The sequence below is a fragment of the Pinus tabuliformis genome, chromosome 6 (assembly GCF_031772625.1).
Source record: "Pinus tabuliformis cultivar Carrire ecotype Pingquan chromosome 6, CPIR1, whole genome shotgun sequence".
NCBI classification, from domain to species: Eukaryota; Viridiplantae; Streptophyta; class Pinopsida; order Pinales; family Pinaceae; genus Pinus; species Pinus tabuliformis.
Genome location: NC_142292.1, coordinates 109,482,536 through 109,506,923, shown reverse-complemented (window position 1 = coordinate 109,506,923; position 24,388 = coordinate 109,482,536). Strand labels below are relative to the sequence as shown.

General features: G+C 34.9%; 2 non-coding genes across 2 annotated transcripts; both read left to right on the top strand.

Moving 5' to 3' along the window:
• Window positions 1-13,564: 13,564 nt before the first annotated feature.
• TRNAG-GCC (transfer RNA glycine (anticodon GCC)) lies at window positions 13,565-13,635 on the top strand. The gene has a single exon. It is a non-coding gene; the product is annotated as a tRNA-Gly (tRNA).
• Window positions 13,636-13,855: 220 nt separating this feature from the next.
• On the top strand, window positions 13,856-13,927 carry TRNAD-GUC (transfer RNA aspartic acid (anticodon GUC)). Its single transcript has one exon. It is a non-coding gene; the product is annotated as a tRNA-Asp (tRNA).
• Window positions 13,928-24,388: the final 10,461 nt, after the last annotated feature.

Sequence of the window (24,388 nt, the reverse complement as noted above, 5' to 3'; positions counted from 1 at the left end):
GTTTAAGGTCCAAACGACATTTCAAAATTGCACTAAAACATGTGTATGAGACTAATGACCAATATTATTTTTATTTTTGTTATTAAACGTGTTTAAGATCCAAACAACATTTCAAAATTGCACTAAAACATGTGGATGAGATTGATAGTCTTTTTAATATAAACTAAAAATGAGTCTATTTTTCTTTAAAAAAAAAAAGTCTTTTCTTCACAAATTTATTTAAAATAAAATTCAATCATTTTTCCAAAATCTAAGTTAATTGGAATGAATCTTTGCAACCAAAAATTATATCTTGGTCGAAATAATAGTGGGTTCCATGTTTAAAATTATGGAAATAGAAATTTTTGTAAATTTTATGTTCATTTACTTAAATTTTAGGAAGAAAAAACATTAAAGACATCACCTAAAAGATGAGGATATACATAAAAGAAATCATGTGGGTCATTTTCTGTTTTGAATCTGTTTGTTTAATTAGCTGATTTGTTCTCCATATTCTTTTTGGGATATGTTCCAAAAGTTTGTTACTCCATTCTGTGCATTTGCCTTTTAATTCACAGGAAAGCTCTCACGTGGGATAATTTTGGAAACGGTCCTACCAGCCTGCAGATGTTATCATTTTTGTTTCGGGGAAGAAACTAAATCACATTTTATTTTTGAATGCCTTTCTCAAAGGAGGTAGGGAAGGAAATTTAGATGAAACAAGGCTTCTTATATGTATGGGAATTTAGATGAAAGGCTTCTCATATGTATGGGAAGTCTCATTGTTATACTCAGATGGAACCTATGAAATTGTTTCATGACTCGTGTATAGATAATTGGATAATCTATCTTGTGTTTTTTTAATATATTTCAATAATTATTAAGATAATTCGATAACTGAGTAGTTGGCACAATGGGATGTTATTTTTTGATTTCAAATATCATGGAAACATCTTGTTCTTTGTGCTAAAGCTCAACTAATAGACTCCCCAATAGAGTCTCTACTCTTACTGCTAACTCATATATTTTTAATATACTACTCTGCTCTTGCTAAGTCATCCTACTCTCATTTGCTTAAGCATTTGGATGGCCTGAAATGATGGTATTTTGAGAGCTCGTCTCCCTCTTCTCAGCATGCTGCCACTGAAAGTTAGTTGTCTTGGAAGTTTAACTCCATTCTACAAACAGATCTTCTCAATGAGTAATGTCAAACACACATTACATTTGGGCTTTTTTGTTTTCTATGCTGCTGCTAAGAGGACCATTCTGCAGCGGGCTGGTGGATCATTTATCTTTCAGAAACCCATTCCATCAAACAATTTTGATGGACTCATGGCCTTAAACTTCTTTTCCATCATGCCATGGAGAGGGGAACTTTACATAAACAGGGTCATTATCAGTTGGTTATCAACTGGCTGACATGCACTTTCTCTCTGCATAATTGTTCATTTCAACCTCTCTTCCAAAATATAAAACATAACACATTAAACTTTCCTCATCTCTCATTTGATCATGTGTTCAGCCTAGAGAAACTGGGAAGCATATATCCTCTTCAAAGCTAGATTGGCGTTAGACTCAGACATGTAAAGTACAAGAAAAATAGAAAGGCGCTCAATCAGAGTATCTTCATGAATCTTGACTTCAACTGGCATAAAGCTGATAGCTGGGTTTTGCAATGGACGTCTTTTTTATAATCAAGACTCTTTTTGTGGTTATGTTTTACAAACAACACAACATATTTTGAAAGATCTTCCTATGATATTATCTGATCTCACCTGCTAAGCTCTTAAGCATTTTGTTTTTGCCCCTCTTGGACTGATTCTCCAAAGATTTATATCTCATCTACTCCTTTTGACTGATAAACTCTTTGAGGCTATACACTAATTGGAATGGTAAAAGCATCTACAAATTCTAATTTTGTTATATAAAATAAGATTGTCAATTTATTTCTTCTGAGACAAACTTTATCTATTTTGTTTTATAAGGTCCTCACATTCGAACACGGCCTTAACTAATGGAAAACGCCATGCTGGTTCTAACTATTAATGCATTAAAACAAGATTGGCCTTGACAGTGCTCAAAAGACTATAGAGATCAACACCATTTTCCTTGACAAAAAGTCAACCTAAAATCATCGTTAAAGTGTTGCAATCATCTCAAAATTATTTAGCAACTACCTACTTACTCAAAATCCGGGCATCCTGTAATCTAAGCAATTTCCAATTTTCAGATTCTCACCATTCTTCAGTTTATTCTTCCTTTGACTAGCCCATTTGTCCACACCACCTAGATTCCTGGCGTTTTGATGTTAGAGTATCTTGGTTGCATTGTAATGATTTTGAGTTCATGTTCATGGTATGTGATGTTTCCTTCTTTCACCTGATGGTCTTTTCCATGTGGCTATGATAAAGGCACAAGGGGTGACAATGTTGGTTTTTAATTCTTTATTATAATTATCATTAACATTGTTTTGATCCATGGTTTACAACGTGTGATGTTTTCTTTTTCAAGTGGTGGGCTTTTCCATATAGCTATGACAAAGGGCCCATGATGTAATAATGTTGGTGTTTAGTTTTGAGATAAGCGTAACTGGTTAATATGATATGATAACAAGGATTGCTTCAATTGTAATGTAATTGCAGCTTATAAAATGAAATGCCAATGAGATATCTTCATAAATATCACAATGCAATGCTAACGAGATCTAAGAGTAAACAATACAATGTTATGCTAATACTAAAGTATAAATGCAAAAGAAAAGTTGTTGAAAAGTGTAGCTTGGGAGGTATTCCCACAAGTCTAGGGTACTTGACTTGTGAGGATTTGACCCACCTTGTGGGAAAAGTACCCAAGCTAGTGGGTTTTGGACCCAAAGTCGTAGGTTTGAGACCCAAAGATATTACTTGTTTATTCTATTTGTTGTGGAAAGCACCTTCGATGGGCAAAAGGGGACTCCTAAGACAACTTTGGAGAGCTATAAATATGTGAGACCGGGGAGAGTTCATTCAACAAAATATAGCAATTCATTCTTGTGATCAACATAAGCCTAAGAACAGAGACGTTAAATGAAGGAGAAGTTGAGCTATGAAAGGGACAAAAGGAAGTTTTTTCTATGTGTTAAAAAATAAAAAAGGCAGAAAATTTTTCTCATATTGATAATTACTTGTGATATCTTTGTGTTCTTATTAACTTTCTTATGTTCTTCTTTTATCTTTGTTTCATCAAGCAATCATCAAAATTTTAAAGTGCTAGATCCGGAGATAGAGTTAATAATGACCATAACTAAACCATTCCAACTTTTTAACAATGAGCACAGACATAACAAAGCCCTGACTTCATCATCAAAATTTACCCCTACAGAACTTAACTAACTAGTAACCATATTAAATTCATTTAAATGATCAACAACAGATCCACCTTCTGACATCTTCATATTAAATAAACGTTTCATAAGAAATGCCTTATTTGAGGCTGAGGGTTTTTCATATAGTTTGGCCATGTCGACATTAAACCCTCTATTGTTGTTTCCTTTGAAATATTAAAGGCTGTCGACGTTGCTAGGCACAACCATATTGTTCCAAGTGTCTTTCTGTTAAGAATATCTCATTCTGTGTATGTCATACTTGTCGGCTTCTTTGTTTTTCTGCTCAATGGTAGGTACAGATCTTTCTGATACATATAATATTCCATTTGCATTTTCCACACCTCGTAGTTTTGGCCATTAAGTTTTTTAACCCTAAACCTACCATCTTTTGCCATTGCTCCCACTCGAACCAGGAACCCTTCTCTCCTGCGAGTTTATCAGCCAAATAGACCTTCAGGTCTGATACCAGTTGTTAGAAAATTATATATTATAGAGAAATAGAACACATAAAATATTACAGAAACACAAACACAGAAAATGCATAAAACAAGAGAGAGACATATATACGTGGTTCACATAATTTTGGGCTACGTCAACGGAGAAACAACCAGTCCTTCCTTTTATATTATCTAGCAAAATGAAGAGATACAACCTACAATAGATTTTTTGTAATTTCATGTTCTCTCTCACACAGTCTCCTCTATCTTTCTCGCTCAGAATACACATGTACATAGCCGCAATATAATTCCCTCATATATAGTGAGGGGTTTTCTTCTAGGGAAAAAAACCCTAAATTAAACATAGCTTCTACCATTAGATCATTCGCTTAATGAATGGCTCAGATTGACTATGAAATTACAATATTTTACAAGGCAATTTTACATCTATTTTTAGCTCCAGGGGCGCTACCCCTGAACCCCCGCCAAGGGGGGGGCTCATAAAATCATCATTTCCTCCCCTGGCGGCGAACAAACAGATAGTGTTGCCGCCCCATTATGAACTGGGGTCCAATGCGGCGATACCTCTTAATAAAGAAGATAACCAGGCTCCACACCCAACAAATATGACTAAGAATCGACTGATAGGGACACATAATGGTGTTCAATAGTGTCTTGGAAATAGCAATGCCTCTGAGTCTCTAGAAAAAGGCCTCACAAGGAACAAAGTTGAAATTCTTTAAAAAGTATAGAAAGAAAAAATATGCTTTCGAAGAGTGATGTTGTTCCTCCACAATGATATCTTGGAGTGTAAGAATGTGATTCGTGGTTTGAAGTGCCAAATAAAAACTAATATTCCCTTATCCCTAAGGAGTCTTCTTTCACGCTCTTTGGAGAGCTTTATATGAAGGACTATATCATAGAACTTGGAGAAGATGTGGCCCACCAAGATCATTTGATAGTTGTTTAGATCTACACTACGACCCAATTTATGGATATAACAAATAATATGGTGCAACCAATCCTATGGAATACCTATACAAACAACATGGTTAAACAAGTGAGCCAAGTAGTATTTTAGGGAATGAAGACCATGTTGAAAAAATTGTTCTTGGAATCCTTTCTCATGTGCTACTTTTCTAGTACTAATATCCCAAACAACCTCTTGGATATCTCAATATGAGAATAAATAACAAGAAATGGAGGAATAAGTAACCTCAATTGAGGCCTATCTAAGGAAATCAAAGAGAGTGGAAGTATGGGAGAACATGGAATCTAGGTTGAGATCAAGTTGGGGGAGGAGGCGATTGGTGGAAAAGTATGACATGCCAGCTTTTTTTATTAGTAAGGAGAAGGAAAGTGTCCAATTCATGTATCCTTTGTGCGTTGAAGAGGTGTTTCTTGTTGTGGAGGAGGAACCAGTAGGAAAATTTAAGGCCAGGGAAAAGTATCCCTATGTCACTTATCCTTCCTTATGTTAGTCAAGGTTGTTATTGATGTCAATATAGCATTATTGGAGATGGAAAATATTCTTGTGATGTCAATGAAGAAGTCTAGTCTAAAATTCCCATCGATCATAATGATGAAAGTTCTTATGAAGATGCCATATCAAAAAGATGACATGCATGAATGACTACACTTGATGATGACATATGATGACATGGTTGGAGACCATATGATGAGATGGAGGACTATAATTGATGACATACCTGATGACTTATATTATTGTGTTACTTTAATCGGGCCTTTGAATAATAATTCATTGTCGGAGTAATAAACTTTGGAAACCTTTTAACCAAAGTTCCAATGCATATAATATAACACAACGATATAATAAAACCCTTTCGGAGAAATATAATATCAGTGTTTTTATTGTGTATCACCACTCAAAACCTTTGATCTTAGATATGCGATATGGACCTCTAATCTCCGATACGTGATATGGTGGTGATATGGACCTCCGATCTCCGATATGTGATAAACTATGATTTTCTCCGACTTCCGATATGTAGGCCCGACTTGACAACGATTTAATTATCAAATCGCATCTGCCACTTTATTGGAACTTTTGAAATGACACCTCCAATAAGACCCTTCGATAAGACCTAATCTTTGATTGTCGATATGGTTGTAGACCCAATTTGCTTTATCAAAATGTTTTATTATAATATCGTGTCCGATGTGTTAGAACTTTCCTATATCGCAAGTTTTGCACGTTGTATCATGTTAAAGCTTCCAATACCCAAACCTCTGATACCCATCCACGTTAGGTCAGCCTCCCTCCATTAGTCTCATCCCCTCATTTCTAAATTGAATCCATATAAATAAGAGTTCGAAATTCATTTCTCCCTCATTAATTTCGGTCAAGGAGATACAAAGATATATCACAGTTCACACCTCGTGAACTAAGGGACACCAAGGAAGTTTTTTAAAGATTTGTTTGGGTGAAAACTAGGAGTTGCAGCTATGACAAAACGTATACCACAGAACCTACAGCAAGGACTATACCACAGGGCAAAAAAAATTTGAACTAGTGTGAAGGGTTGTAGCTTAGATTCGTTGTTGGACAGGTTCCCAAGTAGTGGAATAGGCCTCGGACCTGGGTGAAAATATTAATTCTTGGCCCTGTATGACCTCAGACCAGTGAAGTAAGGTTTAAGAACAATGAATTAAAGTTTCAAAACAAGGCTTCATATTTCGAAACTATGTGATTCAGCTACTCCTATGACAACAAGTGTACATCTGTGATAGAAATACATCATTGGAGACCAAGTAAGGTTACATCTGTCATCATTTGAAGGGAGCTGAAGACGATACCAACATTGAAGTGTTTATGAGTTTTTTTCTTGGAAGTAAGCATATCGAAATCCTCTAAAGCAGTCACTCCTAAAGCGGTCACCTCAGCATTTTGAATAAACCTCGACATTGTGAACAGGACTTTGAAGAAGTCACTCATACTTTCAGGGTTTTGGAGATAGCTCAGACCTAAGGGCGCATAAGACCTCCTCAAAGTGTATTTTGAAGATTGATCTTGGAGCAATATTTTGAAATCAATTTTGAAGCCTAGGTTATAGGAGCAATTTTGGGACAAACTAAAGGAATCATTGAAGAAGACTTGAAGTCGACAAATCTTGTTTTTAGAGAAGGACCTTGAAGACTACCCTAGAACCTTGGAACCTTGATTGAAGGAGTAGGCATTTGGAGCGCCTTTTGAAGTACTCTTGGAGAAGCCTATAGAAGACACTTAGAAGATCTCTTGAAGCCATTTTGAATACACTATTGGAGACATGATGTTGTGTTGAAGCCCTCATGAAGTAACTTTGGAGATCTTTGGTTTGGGTAATATGAAGAGAAATGGTGACACCTTCTAAGAAGACAAGGCGTTGGGAATCACGATTGTCGTGAGACCAAAACCTGCAGGTGTTAGTCAATGATCGCATCGGCAGAGATAAGGATCCATGGGAGGCGGTTAGTCCATGTCACAAAACACATGGGGAGTGTTGGTTTATCCAATGTCCAACAATCTCCCCTCCAACGCGAGTTGGGTGTGTATCGAACTCGTGACCTACACTCTGATACCACTTGTTGGGAATCACGATTGTCGTTAGACCAAAACCTGCAAGCGTTAGTAAATGATTGAATTGCCAAAGATAATGATCCACGAGAGGCGGTTAGTCCATGTCACAAAACACACGGGGAACGTTGGTTTATCCAATGTCCAACACAAGGTTGTTATTGATGAAGTGATTTGGAGGAGGCATCGCTGAAGATAGACAAGGCTCGTTGAAGAAGATATTGGGAGTCGTGAACAATCATAAAAATTATCCTGACGAATTGAATCTTAGGGTTTGAGCCCTAGAGGTTGGAGCTTCATAGAGACAAGGTTGGTACCTTGGAAGATAGGGTTGGAGCCCTAAACGATATGAGTCCTCAAGAGACCAGGTTGGAGCTTGTACCAGAGATAGAGTTGGATCCCTAAAGGTTGGTGCCTCAAACTGATAAGGTTGGAGCCTTGGGAAGTCCAAGTCGGTGCTTGGCATAATATAGCTTGGAGCTTGGGAGATTGAATATTGGTGTCTTCATCTAGGGTTGGAGCCCTACACAAATATTGTACTTCATTTATTGAGATTAATAAAAGTATTTATTCTTATTGTTCATTTTTTGTTCTAATTATAAGTGATCTAACTAGTAAAAAATAACAATTGAAAATAAATATTGATTCACCCCCTTCTCAGTATTTCCAACACCTTAAAACTTAAACCCATGCCCCAACATATATACATACATATGTATGTATGTATGTTTTGAATTATGAAGGAAATAAAGAGAATAAGAAACTAAAGCCAACTTACAATTTATTATATATGTATTTTTGGATTTATTTTAAAAATTTAAGGGATTTTTGTAACACACTCAACCTCCTAAGCCATCTTAAGGAGGCTGAGGTTATAACTTTTTTCTTTCTCTTACTTCAAATTCCACTTCTAAAGCCCCCATCATCTTCTCCCCACCAAGACATTTTAGATGATCTAGAATTTGTCTCATTGTGAGTTTATAACACCATATTATGTCCCTGTACTAGCGCCACATCAACATGTTTATACATTTGACATGTGGTAGATGATATGGCAACTAGAGTCCACATATCACTCCAAGGGTGCTACCTTGCTAGGACCAATTCCACCTAGCCATGCCATGCCATTTATTTAGTGTCGACGTTTACGTTTGTTACCATGTGGTTATAACTTAAATCATTTATATTTATTGCATGTATTTTACCTAAGAAATTCTCACCCTTTTAGAAGGAACATTGTCAGGCCATCCATCATAAATTTTATTATCTACTAATTACACCAATTTGAGTGATTTAACCTCTATGGAATAGTGAGGATAGAGGGTTGAGATTTATCTTAAAGGTAGTTATGCCCTTTTTACTTTTTAATTTAATTTTAAAAATGTTATAAAATCAATTTAGTTTAAAATATATATATATATAATATTTTGACTATGAAATGAGTTATGGTTTTTTAGGCATGTGGTATTGATAATCCATGGTATTAGCTCAAGGTATTGTAACAAAGTCTATTTATAGGTTAAGAATATCCATCATTAAGAATCTTGTTGCATGCTTTTTTAAAATGTATATATGTTTAACTCATATATTAATTCTTTTTATAATAATTAATAACAATAATGATTTAAGAGAAACTTATAATTTAGTTTATTATGATTTTTTTAATTTTAATAATGTGACATGTATCATGGGATAAATGTTTTGATGTCTATCCATATTTAATAACCATTTAATTTATATATGTGCACTAATTATGTCCAAATCCAAATCTTTGTACCACCAAAACAAAATATTATTTAAATGAAATTTTACAATACGTTGTTAATTTTACCAGTCTCTGAAGCAAACTCTAGAACTTAGTTTATTCCCAATGATGTGGATGTGGAGAAACCTCCCACAAATTTACATCATCATTTAATTTGCACAACCAATACTTAGTCGATTATCCATTACGAGAATGGTATGTAGAGATTTAACACTTACCCATCCTCAACATAGCGAAGAAGACATAGTCTTATCGACCAAAATATATTTATTATAGTATTGCTAAAAGAGAAAATATGAAGTAGGAATTTCATATCATTTTTTAGGAAGTAAAAATATTAAAATTACATTTGGATGAATTTGTTTCTTTTATATAGTGAATACTATTCATCCTCGAAAATATAGAGAATGAAGACAAATTTTTACTAAATGAGAGAATGTCTTAACATGCATTTACATTTAAATTTGACATAATTATTGAAATCTTTTAATGGGAAACATCATATCATATTAACTTTTTTAACTAGATAATTGATGTAATTTTAGTCCTAATTATCTATTTTAGGCTTCAATTTCATCTTGCATTTATATATGAGTTTATTTCTCCATACTTGACCATACAACCCGATTAGGAATAAAACTAAAGAATTTAACATATGGGGATGAGAATTAACAATCATTTTGATAGTTAGGCTATGTAATCAACACAATCCATTATGTTAATTAACTTCTCCCAATATTCTTGTGAGACCTTAATACATTTGAACCTAGTAAAACTTAAGATTCTATCTGGGTAAAAGAGAATACAAGATAAACTAACCTACAAGGCTACAACCTGGGTATAACCATCTCTAAAATGATAATTTATAGATCCATGACGTCCCAAGGGCTCTTCAACTTTATGACAACTTGAGGCATTTAGACTTCCCAGCTTGGTCATGGGCTATACTCCATGGCTATCTGAACCAATGAATATACCATATCCTTCTAAGATCACCACATAAGGAAGACCTCCAAGTCTTCCTAACCTAATTCATAAGTATATTTCAACTAATTCACTATTACAAATATCCCAAAAGAGATATTCACAATACCTCAATTTAAAATGCTCTAAAGACCCCAATTTAGTTTACAAGTTCATTAGTGGTCTTTCTTAACACCATAGATTATATATTTTGTAAAGACTCCTTCATCTAAGTTTTCACTTTAAAACATAGGTAGTTACCCTTGCATTTAGGTTGACATAATCAACTAGACACCTAAATTGTAAGCCACAAATTCAAGTATTCCTTTTTCTATCTGGAGTAGACCCAACTCCCGTGGTTGTGACTCATTAAGAGTCCCTCATAGCCAATTAGCCATTATGATTTTTTAAAAAGGGTGAGGGTTGAAATCCCGTGATTTCTCAGCCCTGGGTTTTCTTGCCAAGAGGTTTGTTACAACCATAAATAAAGCCTAGACAAACCACTAACAATTTATATGAGATCTATGACTAATAACTCATTGCATTAAGACAACATCCATCAAATACACATTACAAGTTCACATGCAAATTTAGTAGGAAGACACATAATATACATGGCCATAAATATCATTTATGTTTCATTTAACATAATTTACATTACATATTTGAAGTCCACAAGGGCACTTATATGATCAGGATACATCATTGCTTGCAATAGGGAAAATTTTAGGGGTGGAATTTCACCAATTAGCTATTATTTGGACATTTTTGAAAAAAAAATATTCGTCAATTTGGTTAAAAATTCACCTATTTTTCACACACACACACACACATGATTAAATGGTTGATATTCACACAATTTTACCAATTTTAATAGTAAATTACATGTTTTTTTATTGAATATTCACATATATTCTATATGTATGACTTTTAAAACTATAATAGTCACCCATAATACTAGACATAGGCATAATATTTGAATCCTTAAAATACGCTAGCTTGCAACTGATGAATGATGAGCCACTTCCCACCCAAAGGCTCAATTGTTTGTTCTATCCTTTGCAGTTAGCCACCCCCAACCTAGACCATGAAGCCATGAGCGAATTATCTCTTTCTTAGGAATTACGAGGTGGAGTCATGAAGGCCACTCTCCGTTATCAATATAAGTTTAGCAAGTTCCTTATAATCCCACTAATCCCATACCGTACACATATCTTATGGGTGGTTTCTTAGTTGTCTTGCAAAGCAAAAAATGATATCCCCTTCACTGCCCACTAGTTTCTTCGTGACCTCCCCTTTCTTAGTGCTTAGTGCCCTGCTTGGAAAGCACCTAGAAAGTAACTCTCTCTCAAACCACTCTCCTTCATCCACATAAAACTTAACAAGTTCCCTTTAAATGCCAAAGAGTTAAGAGCCTACACATGGCCATGTGTGGTTTCTCAGTTGTCTAGCATAGGGGGGTCCCCTTCACTACTAACCAATCTCTCAGCTACCTTCCCTTTCTCAATGCTCAGTTCCTTTCCTGGAAAGCACCAAAAAACATAGCTCTATATTACAACTAAGGTTTGGGACACCTATGCTTGATTTTGTTTGTTTAAAAATCTACCTATAAAATCCTCATGGTTTTCCCATCAACCAACAACATTTTTGACACAATTTCTCATTCAAATTTGGTCCCTAGACCCATTGGTGAACATCCCTTGCTTTCTGGAGGTGAGAATCATCGCATTATCTATCTTCTTTCCCAGGATTTCATGGATCTCTTTTTCAAACTTGTGGGTGAAATACAAATCCGTGGGTCAATATCATAAGCTTCTACATATGTACCTTGTTGATACCTTGGTGTAACAGTTGGGTACAAATCCTAACTACTTCCATAATCTTGGAAGTTGGTAGTTCAAGTACCAAATCCTTCCTATTAACTATTTTCTTGGGACTTTAGTAATCTTGGATTTTCTAAATATTTGGCTGAGCCAATTAATTTATTGATGGGGATTATTTTAATGGTCTAAGTTCATTATCATATCCCCCTTCTGGCTTCCCACTCATGGCTCATGATTCATATCAATGCAATGCTCCACCTTTTCATCATATGTTTAGTATTTTACATTTATCTTGGTTAATTGTAGTTGTTCCATGTATTTAACCCATTTCACATCACAAATATTAACATAATAAATTATAATATCAATGGGGGGTTAATGGTTGGGGTGTTACAATTGCCTCTTCTTAGAACTATCTATAATAGTATTGAAATTTTTTATTAGATATGGTAAGCAAAATCAATTGCAATAATATTCTTCTACCTAATATTTTTTAGGAACACACTTCATTGTTAGATTTTCAAATTGCCTACACCATTGAGATGCATTAGACTATTTCGACTACACCACATTGCAAGCCTTTCATATTGGACTTTCATCCAAAAATCATCTTCAAACCATCACTTTGAGGGGATACTTCTTTAAATGGATCTCTTTACTTTTGTCTATTTAGAGCTTCTATTACAATATTATATTTGGTCAACAATGTTTCAAAAAGATGATGAAAACTTGTAGGGAAAGCTCCCTACACCATGCAATTATTTGTCTCCTAATCTACTTCAAACAAAGATTTGTTCCAACTCTTTAGTTCCATATGTCTCATTCATAAAAAAAGAACATGCTCAATTCATTGAAATGCAATATTATTTGTGCTCCTTCTGCGATACATAAAATGTCATTTTTATATACATACCTTTCCAACTTTTAACATATATTGCTTTTAATAGTAAAGCATAGAAGACCTTCAACAACTTTGTTCCATAACATTGCACAAGATCATGATAATTATTGAAAATTAAAACTTAATAAAAAAAAATCCGTAAAAGCTTTTCTAAATTTCCAATTGATGATAAAGTTTAGTCCCATTTATACAAACAAATATTTAAATATCTACACATCATATTTAGAAAAAAGCAGGTATTTTCATCGTCAAGACTAATACTAGTAAAAATTGCTTTAAAATAAAAAGATTCCGGGACAATTCAAATTAAGTAGATGCGCCAGTGAGCATTTACAGCAACACTTTCCACATATATAATAAAGTTTCTGAACAAATTCCAAATTCCAAATTCCAATAACAAGGGGAGGAAATGATGAGACAGAGTTGCATGTGTTATTGTATTGTATTGCATTTATTTTGTATCGTACGCCCTCAGCTCCCCGTGAAATCACATCTGAGCTCCCCGTGAAATCACTTGATTTCCACGTAACAGACTTCTTTCTTCATATTTTTACACGTACTTTCTTTATGAGCATTCATGTATATATATTCTTTGTATTTTCTGTATTACGTTTTTCCTTCCGGAAATTTCTTATTCTTTCGAAGTCAGCTCTACCCGTTGGGCGGGAAGTGGATATGTTTCACTTTCTAATGTGAAACCATAGAACCGAAGAAATAGTCTATAATAGAACGTAATTTAGAGGATTTGTCATATATTGGCACCAGTGGTCTAGTGGTAGAATAGTACCCTGCCACGGTACAGACCCGGGTTCGATTCCCGGCTGGTGCACCAACAATGCTTTCGTTTTGTTTTTCCTGTTTCGGTTTTGGGGTTTGTTGGTGCAAGGTTCATGTAGGTTGCTTTTGAAAATAATGCCCACTGCTCGTGATAATAATTTCTTATTGAAACTCAATGACAAAGAAAGCGGTACTGATAGCCAACAAGTCGTTTTTCTTCACTACAACTTATATTTCACAAAAGTTAAGCGAGAATTCCTTTACTATCTGCTGTCGTTGTAGTATAGTGGTGAGTATTCCCGCCTGTCACGCGGGTGACCCGGGTTCGATCCCCGGCAACGGCGTGTCCTTTTCTGCGTTTTACGCGTCCTTTGGCTAAGCAACAAGCCACAATCGCTCGCCAAATGGGCTTAATGTATAAAACCATGGCTTTTGTGCATTTATTCCAGACAAATATTACTTTTAATTTTGTTATTTAAAGTGTTTAAGGTCCAAACGACATTTCAAAATTGCACTAAAACATTGTGTGTGCATTATGTGGGGATGAGATTTGTAGGGTCTTTTTTTTTTCAGGGCGAAAAAGCATGATGTATTTATTTGTAGAGTCTTTTTTTTCCAGGATTAAAAAGCATGATGTATTTATATAAGAAATATAAACAAGCATGAAAGTATATTCATTTGGAGTATCATCTGACTCATATAGCCCATATAGTGCTATTCCCTCAGAAAATAAAATATAGATTATATAAGTCTGACACATTAAGGCATGGAAGGAGAGTCTTTCTAGTATACACTAAAAATAGTCTTTTTGATCTAAAATGGTATATTGATTTTCACAAATTTATTTAAGACGTACTTCCATCATTTTTCCAAAATTTAGGTTAATTTAAGTGAATCTTTTGCGACCAAATATTGTATCTGGCTGAAATTATAGTGAGTTGCCATATTTAAGACTACGAAAATAGAGATTTTTATAAATTATTATTTATAAATTATTTGTAAATTTTACATTTAATAACTTAAATTCTGAGGGAAAGGCGTTAAAAACATCACTCTAAAAAAAATGAATGAGGATATACCTAAAAGGAATCATGTGTCATTTTCTGTTTCGAATCTTGTTGTTTAATCAGCTGATTTGTTCTCCAAATTCTTTTTGGGATATGTTCCCAAATTTTGTTACTCCATCCTGTGGATTTGCCTTTTAATTCACAGGGAAGCTCTCACGTGAGATAATCTTTAGAAACGGTCCTAGCAACCTGTAGATGTTATCTTTTTTGTTTGGAGGAAGAAACTAAATCACATTTTATTTTGAATGCCTTTCTCAAAGGGGGTAGGGAAGGAAATTTAGAAAATCATATGAAACAAGGCTTCTCGTATGTATGGGAACTTAGATGAAACCAGGCTTCTCATATAGGAAGGTCTCATTGTTATATTCAGATGGATTATATGAAATTGTTTCATGATCCGTGTACAGATAATTGGATCAAAACTTATAGATAATTGGATAAAACTTATTTTATGTTTTTTTAAAATATATTTTGCCAACTATTAAGATAATCTGATAACTGAGTAATTGACACAAACGGGCGTATTTCTCGGTTTCAAATACAACTCAAGGAATAGACGCCCCAGTAGAGTCTCTACTACTCTTACTGCTAAGCCATAAATTTTTAATATATTACTCTATTCTTGCTAAGTCATCTTACTCTCATTTGCTTAAGCATCTGGATTCCCTGAAACGATGATATTTTTGAGAACCCGCCTCCCTCTTCTCATCATGCTGCCATTCAAAGGTTAGTTATCTTGGAAGTTTAATTCCATTCTACAAACAAATCTTTTCAGTGAGTAATGTCAGACACACATTACATTTGGGCTTTTTGTTTTTTATGCTGCTGCTAAGAGGACCATTCTACAGGGGGCTGGTGAATCATTTATCTTTCAGAAACCCATTCCATCAAACAATTTTGATGGACCATGGCCTTAAACTTCTTTTGCATCATGCCATGGAGAGGGGAACTTCACATTTACATAAACAGGGTCATTATCAGTTGGTTATCAACGGGCTGACCTACACTTTCACTCTGCATAATTATGCATTTCAGCCTTTATTCCAAAATATAAAACATAACACATTACATTTTTCTCATCTCTCATTTGATCATGTTTTCAGCCCAGAGAAAGTGGGAAGCATACATCCTCTTCAAAGCTAGATTGCCGTTAGAGTGAGACATGTAAACTTTAAAGTACAAGAAAAATAGCAAGGCTCTCAATCAGAGTATCTTTATGAATCTTGGCTTCATCTGGCATAAAACTGATGGTTGGGTTTTGCAATGGACATCATTTTTATAATCAGGACCCTTTTTATGGTTATGGTTTACAAACAACACTACAAATTTTGAAAGATCTTCCTATGATATTATCTGATCTCACCTGCTAAGCTCTTAAGCATTTTGTTTTTCCCCTCTTGGACCGATTCTCCAAAGATTTATATCTTATCTGCTCTTTTTGACTGATAAACTGTCTGAGGCTGTATACTAATTGGAAAGGTAAAAGCATTTGCAAATTCTAATTTTGTTATATAAAATAAGATTGACAATTTATTTCTTCCTGAGACAAATTTTCTTTTATCTATTTTTTTAGGTTCTCACATTCGAACACAGCCTAAACTAATGGAAAATGCCATGCTGGTTCTAACTATTAATGCATTAAAACAAAATTGGCCTTGACAGTGCTCAAAAGAATATAGAGTTCAACACCATTTTCCTCGACAAATAGTCAACCTATATTCATCGTTAAAGTGTTGCAATCATCTCAAAATTATTTAGCAACTATCTACTTACTCAAGATCAGGGCATCCTGTAATCTAAGGAATTTGCAATTTTCAGATTCTCACCATTCTTCAGTTTATTCTTCCTTTGACTAGCCCGTTTGTCCACACCACCTAGATTCCTGGCGTTTTGATGTTGTAGTATCTTGGTTGCATTGTAATGATTTGAGTTCATGTTCATGGTATGTGATGTTTCCTTCTTTCACCTGATGGTCTTTTCCATGTGGCTATGATAAAGGCACAAGGGTGACAATGTTGGTTTCTAGTTTTTCATTATAATTATAATTGACAGTATTTTGGGTATGTAAATTTTGATTCCATGGTTTATGATTTGTGATTTTTTCTTTTTAAGTGGTGGACTTTTCCATATGGGTAAGATAAAGGGGCCATGATGTAATAATGTTGGTGTTTAGTTTTGATCTTTGCAATAAGTGGTTAATATGATTTGATGACAAGAATTGCAATAATTGTAATGTAATTGCAGCTCATACAATGAAATGTTAATGAGATATTTTTATAAACATCACAATGTAGTGCTAACGAGATCTAAGCGTAAACAATACAATGTTATGCTAATACTAAAGTATAAATGCAAAAGTAAAGTTGTTGAAAAGTATAGCTTGGGAGATACTCCCACATGTTTAGGGTACTTGATTTGTGAGGATTTGACCCACCTTGTGGGAAAAGTACGCAAGCTAGTGGGTTTTGGACCCAAAGTTGTTGGCTTGAGACCCAAAGATATTACTTGTTTATTCTATTTGTTGTGGAGAGCACCTTCGATGGACAAAGGGGGACTCCTAAGACAATTTTGGAGAGCTATAAATATGTGATACCGAGGAGAGTTCATTCAACAAAACATAGCAATTCATTCTTGTGATCAACATAAGCCTAAGAAAGGAGACGTTAAATGAAGGAGAAGTTGAGCTATGAAAGGGACAAAAGGAAGTTTGTTATGTGTTAGAAAATCAGAAAGGCAGAAATATTTTCTTATATAGATAATTACTTGTGATATCTTTGTGTTCTTATTAACTTTCTTATGTTCTTATTTTATCTTTGTTTCATCAACCAATCACCAAAACAAAACACGAAGATCAAAAACACCAGATGTAGACACTCAACCAAGGCTAAAACCCCTCTATAGGGGAAAACCCAGTGAAACTCTTCCACTAGCAAATTCAAGTTGAGATAGACCAAGACCCTAGACCAAAAGAACTTCCTCCTCCACCAAGTTAGCCTTCCAATATGATTCAACAACCTTCAATAGTCTCTTCTTGTCCAACAACTACAACCCAACAACTCCAGAATTTCGGCCCCCAGCAACTCTAGAATTTCGGCCCATATTCAAAACTGCAATTTTGGCCTCTCCAACAACTTAGTAGCTTCACACGTGAGAGAGAGAGACAATTCCGACTTCTTGTGCTTGATAGAGACCTCCTCCTTCACTAGTCCTTTCATGTTTTTCCCTTGAATTTTGCACCTTTTTCTTGTCCTAGATATTGCAGATCAAACTTGATGAGTGAGTGTGTCAAATGAGGTAGAGTTGATGCCTTTATAGAGGAGATCATGCCCCTCAGTTAGGTCAACTTGTCTAGTTTGAGGCCGACTAGGTGGAGGAGGCCTCAAAGACTTAATTTACATCAAAATAAATTTGTTTCTTAATTGACAATGCCCAAGAAGGGTCTATTACATTATGACATGGACAAGGAAACTTGACATAAACCCTAGAAGCCTACAATGGAGGCTTTAACTTATAAACCATTGACCCAAGCATGAAATCTGTGGTTTAATAAGTCAATTTCTTTAATTCTTTCTTTTGACAAATACATTACATCATGACTCAAATACAATTGTGAAGACCGACACTAATTACATTCTTTAACACTCCCTCTTAACTAGGGAGGTATTCATAATTACATATATACAAAGGTACATGGAAGATCTCAAAATGATATGCTCTATGAAGAGTCATAGGACACACAATGCTAAATATTAGATACTTGACCAGGGTACTCTAATCGGGTGGGTCTAAGATGGACTCAAGCTTTAGCCACTATAGGTACCATTGGGCTTTTAAGCTCTACCATCAACCCAAAGATCTAGGTGTGTATCCAAGATCAGAGCTACATGGCCAACGCCACCCTCCCTACTTCGGGATCTAGGCATCAACACATAGGTCGGCCAACTGTCCTCCCAATCATCTTGCCATAAGATGCTTCATCTCTCCTAATCAACTAAATCAGATATATTCATCAATCCACGCATGCTTCAAACGTTCAACCTTTTATGGAGAGATCCTGCACAATCACAACCCCAATCAGTAATCAATTTTCCAATATATATACAAGTAACCACAAACCTTCGGGGTCTTCAATCATATTGATGCTACTTATATCATCATCAAGTTATCTAAATACAACTTGTCAGAAGCTTTCTTCTTTCATTTCTTTAACAATACCAGATAGTTTCAGTACTCCTTAAGTCTTTTTTAAATCCATTCGTAGTACTTTCCTTCTTTGGTTTCATTCTTAATTCAAGGTATTCATTATGATTTTCATAATATGCCCTCCTTGTCAACTGGGGAGATATACCCTTTCTTCTATCCAGGCTCCCTCTCAACTTAGGCAGATCAACAACATCGAATATACTTCATTATTTCTTATGTCATCTAGGTCATCTTGATCATCATCAGTCTTATAGCTTCCTTCACCATGCTTATCATCATCTTTAATTACGAACATCTCCAACATCTTGAAGATTATGCACTTGCAAAAATTTAATAAATATATAGATGCATGAAGTTAACCATATCAAAATCATGTCATTATAATGGAAGCATCAAATCATTCAAGCTTTAGGCATCAAATACCTAAATCTAGTTAGGTTCATAATCAACAAGGGTCATATCTTTTATATTCTAGACGTCAACTTCTTACTAGGGTTTTGTCATAAACCCTAGGCTCCATCTTCGAGACACAAAGCCTTAGATATCAACAATTTAATCAACTAACAATCCTACTATACATTTAAGGTTTCAACAATATACTTTTAGAATTTACATGTCAAACTCTTCTAGGGTTTGTTGCAAACTCTAGATATTATCATCAAAGCTAAATCGTACGAATAATTGAAAACAATATCATCATGCCCTAGAATATCAATGTCTACTAGGGCTTTTTTATATACCCTAGATTTCATTAACTATAAAAAATAACATACATGTGTATACATATCTAGGGTTTCATTATCATGTGCTAGCATCTCATATCAATATTCATACCTACTAGGTAAACCCAAGACACAAACATCAATAGAACAAAAAGTTATATATCCAATGATTTTGACTAGATTAGGGTTTCAGTCATGCAGAAGAATATACACCTAAGGTTTCATTACTAGGATCTTACTATAACTATGGAAAGGGTTTTGTTCATAAACCCTAATTCACCAAACCCTATAGATCTAGGGTTTCAATATATAACCTAGACATTAACAACAAACCCTAAAGGACAAGGGTTTTTATCATAACATTATCGAAACCCTAAACTTCAAAAGAATAAGATTTCATCATATTTTCTATACTTTATCAACAACTCTAAGAAGACTAGGGTTTCATTATTCAATATTGACATACCCTTAGCATCACGAGGCTAAGGTTTTACAATGAACCCTAAGGGTTAGGGTTTCACAAGAATGATCAAATGAAAAAGTAATGAGGGTATATTCAATCTAATGATTAATCACCCAAACAATAATCTTTGTGATTCAAAACCCTAGACATAAAGATGTCAGTAATATAGAGCAAATTTTAAAAGGAGTGATCATACAATTTGTATGAAGAGAACCTTGTAGCAAAACTTGTAATGTAAGACATACCTTGAGTTGTTCTTTAGAAAACCTTGTAGGACATCAATTCTTAAAGGGATTCCTTTGCAACATAACTTCTCTCATGCTTCAAGTATTTCCTTTGAAGTCTCCTCCATAACCTTTGTGTATTCTACAATCTTTCCTAAAAATGAAAATACAAAGAAATGATTATTAACATATAATACAAACAAATACTGATACGAGACAGAAACCAAACATAAAAGAGGAAACAAGGAACAAGATACTTATCTTTTGGTAAAATGGTGAAAGTTCCCTCTTAATCCAATATTTCCGAGGGACACCTAAAAATTATCAAAATAATTCAAAAATTTTCTAACAAGATATGTTAGACGTACAAACTCTAGAAATCAAAACATAAAAGAAAAAATTACAAAACTGAAGATAGCAGGAAATGGAAAATAGATCTTTGATTTCAGATTCTTCAGTCATGTTTCTCTTAGATGGAGCTTCATCAACAACATTGATGTGTTCCCTTTCTCTCTTCTTATTCCTTGGACCTTCAGGACAATGACTTTTGTAATGACCCATGTTGTGACAATTGTAGCATTCAATCTCAAATAGGTCAACTTTCTTTCTTGGTTCTTTGAAATTTTTGAATGTTTCCTTCTTCTTGTGATGAGTAGAATAGGCATTATAGGTGTTGTATTCTTCATCATCCTTATTGTTGTTTACTAAAGATATTTGGTCTTCTTCTTAACTACATGCATTCCACATTTGTTCGAATGTTGGAGTATCCTTCCAACTGCTTTTTCCGGATGCAAAAGCACTCCAAGATTTTGGTAGACCTAGAAGAGCAACAATTACAAGTTCATTTTCTAGTACAAACTCATATATTGCTTGGAGTTCATCTCTTATTCTAGATATCCTTACAAAATATGATGACACATTATCGTTTCTTGTCATCCTTAGTTCATTCTTGAGGCTAGCTATTTAACCAATGTTCTCGATGATGAATAACTTGGAAAGAGCTTCATACATTTCTTGAGTAGAGTCTATGTTGGATATGTATGGAATTAGGTTGTCCTTTACGCCATATACTATTAGATTCATGGCCAATATCACAGTTTCTCTAAATTTCTCTTTTCCAAGCATCATTTGTAGGCTTCTTGACCTTTCCTTAAACAAGATCCAAAACTTTGTGCTTAGCGAAGATAAGATCTATCCTCTTTTACCATGCCCTATAGTTGGAGGTTCCTTCTAACTTGTTTTCTCCCTTCATTGTAGTTGACATAGTTCATATACATAGTAAGCCTCTCTCTATATAATCCTTTTCCTTAATAATCTTCATTTGATCCCCTTTTTTTCAATAGATCTTCAACTTGCCTTTTTCTTCCTTCTTCACCTTAAGATCTGATACCATGTTAGAAAATCAGACACACGGAAAGGTTTTCTTATGTTGTAATTACTTGTGATATCTTTGTGTTCTTATTAACTTTCTTATATTCTTCTTTTATCTTTGTTTCATCAAGCAATCATAAAAAAAAACACAAAGATCAATGGCACCATATGTAGGCACTCAGCCCCTTTATACGGAAAAACCCATTCAAACTCTTCCACTAGAAAATTCAAGTTGAGATAGACCATGACCCTAGACAAAAATACCTTCCTCCTCCACCAAGTCAACCTTCCAATATGATTTAGCAACCTTCAACAGTCTCTTCTTGTCCAACAACTACGACCCAACAACAACCCACAATTTCGGCCCCCAACAACTCCAAAATTTCAGCCCAGCTTCAGAACTGCAGTTCCGGCCCCTCCAGCAGCTCAACAACTTCACACGTGAGAGAGAGAGAGAGAGAAATTTGACTTCTTGTGCTTGATAGAGACCTACTTCTCCTTAGCTATCCCTTTCCTATTTTTCCCTTTTTCACACCTTTTTCTTGTCCCAAAAATTGCAAATCAAACTTGATGAGTGAGTGTGTCAAATGAGGTCGAGTTGCTACCTTTATATAGGAGATTATTCCCCTCAGTTAGGTCGACTTGTCCAGTTTGAGGTTGACTAGGTGGAGGAGGCCTCAAATACTTAATTTACATCAAAATAGATTTGTTTATTGATTACTAATGCCCAAGAAGGGTCTATTACATTATGACATGGAAAAGGATACTTGACATAAACCCTAGAAGCCTACAATAGAGGTTTTGACCTATAAATCATTGACCCAAGCATGAAACTCATGCTTTAATAAGTCAATTTATTTAATAATAAAATTCCTTTTTCTTTCTTTTGATAAAATACATTACATCATGACTCAAATACAATTATGAAGACCGACACTAGTTACATTCTTCAACACTGTGCATGTGAAGAGGTTGAAATCTGTCTCTATTTTGAACCCTAGAAGAATTTGTTTCTAGGCCAACTTAGCCAACCAAAATTTCGCCTAAAGTGTGTGTTTTGTTTTGTGTAAGCGATAAGGGCCAAATCCATGGGAAGAGGCCTAACAACCTCAATTTTGTCTACTATAGAAGGCCAAAAGGCCACAACATCCTTGCGCAGAAATTTTGAGGAGGGCCTAAGCCCTAGAAGATGCTAAAACTGACCTCAAACATAGAACAATGGCATCGAAGTACCTCACGCAGAAAGATAAGGTTGTGATATTATGTGGGGGGCCTAATATGTCAGAGTAGTTGGATTGTTGAGTGTATTTAAGTTTATTTGGTTAAGGGAAACCAAATAGTTAATATTGGAGACTAGTTATGCAGTGAACTTGAAGCACCAAATTTGTTGTGAGTAGCTATTGGTTTTGAAGGATGGGAATGCAAGTGGTCTGAAGGACTAGACCATTGTGAGCAACTATGTATGTAGAGAAGTTAAAGGAACTATTTCTCTTTAACATTGGAGGTAAAGGATAGTCAGGTAACAAGTGACAAACAAGGACTAAACGAGTTAGTTGTGAAGGGGCTACATCAACAAGTAAGTTGTTTGTTTTGTCATTGATTTGTTAGGTAGATTGAAGGTCAAAGGGAATTGACCTCAAGCCCTAGTGTATATTGTTGTATATTGTAGTCTTGTATTAGGGTATAAAAAAGCCATGATCCCTAGTATCGAAGCCCTATGTTTGTTTTATTGAAGGACACATAATAAGTTTTGGGCCATATATTTATCTTATGTATTTCATTAATTCATTTTTGTTACATTCCCTTTGTGAAAAGTTTTTTGGTTGAACATACCTAATGTGTTTATGTGCTAGTCTAGCCATAGACCAGACTAGGGTTTAAGGAAAATTCAACATGGTATTAGAGCTACTTTGAAGGGACAATTGAATCAAAGTGTGCATAGGAAGCAACCTACGAGGGATTTGATTGATTTTTTTGTTGAAGTACAAACAACATGGAAAAGTTGATTGCTAGTCCGAGGTATGAGGACTAGTTGGATGGGTTGTCCAACTATGGTCCTTGGAAAGAAAGGATCAGGTTGGTCTTGTTGGTGAGAAAAATATGGGAGTTTGATGACAAGGAGATTGCTAAGCCAATAACTCCTAAAGAGTTGGTTGAGTTTGAAGAGTTAGATGTGAAGGCCCAACTAATAATACTAGATGGAGTAAAGGATCACTTGATACCTCATCTTACCGAGAAGAACACTACACATGATATGTGGAAGGATACTAGTTGATGGTATTGAGGGAGAAGCTCAAGAACTCCAATATGTTGGATAGTGAGAGTGTGGCTTTGTATCTAACGAGGGTTTATCAAGTTTGTGACGAGCTTGTTTCCATTAGTGATAACATTGCAGAGTCATAATTAGTGAGGAATACCTTGAAGGGCTTCACCAAGGAATGGAAGTCATTTATAAAAGGAGTAGTTTCCAAAGATAAGTTTCCAAATTGGAACAATTTATATGGGATGACTTCATCCAAGAATAAATGTAGGACAAATATCTTCATAAGAAGAAGTCTTATGGAGAGAACATGGCTCTCTCTAGTAAGATGAAGGGAAAAACAAAGGACTAGAGTAAGGTGAAGTGTTTCACATGTGGCAATCATGGTCATTATGTGAGTAAGTGTATGCATTAGAAGAAGGGAGATAATGAGAAGAGGAAAGAGATAGCAATGGAAACTACATCTATAGTTGAGTAGGATGACTTCGCAAGAAG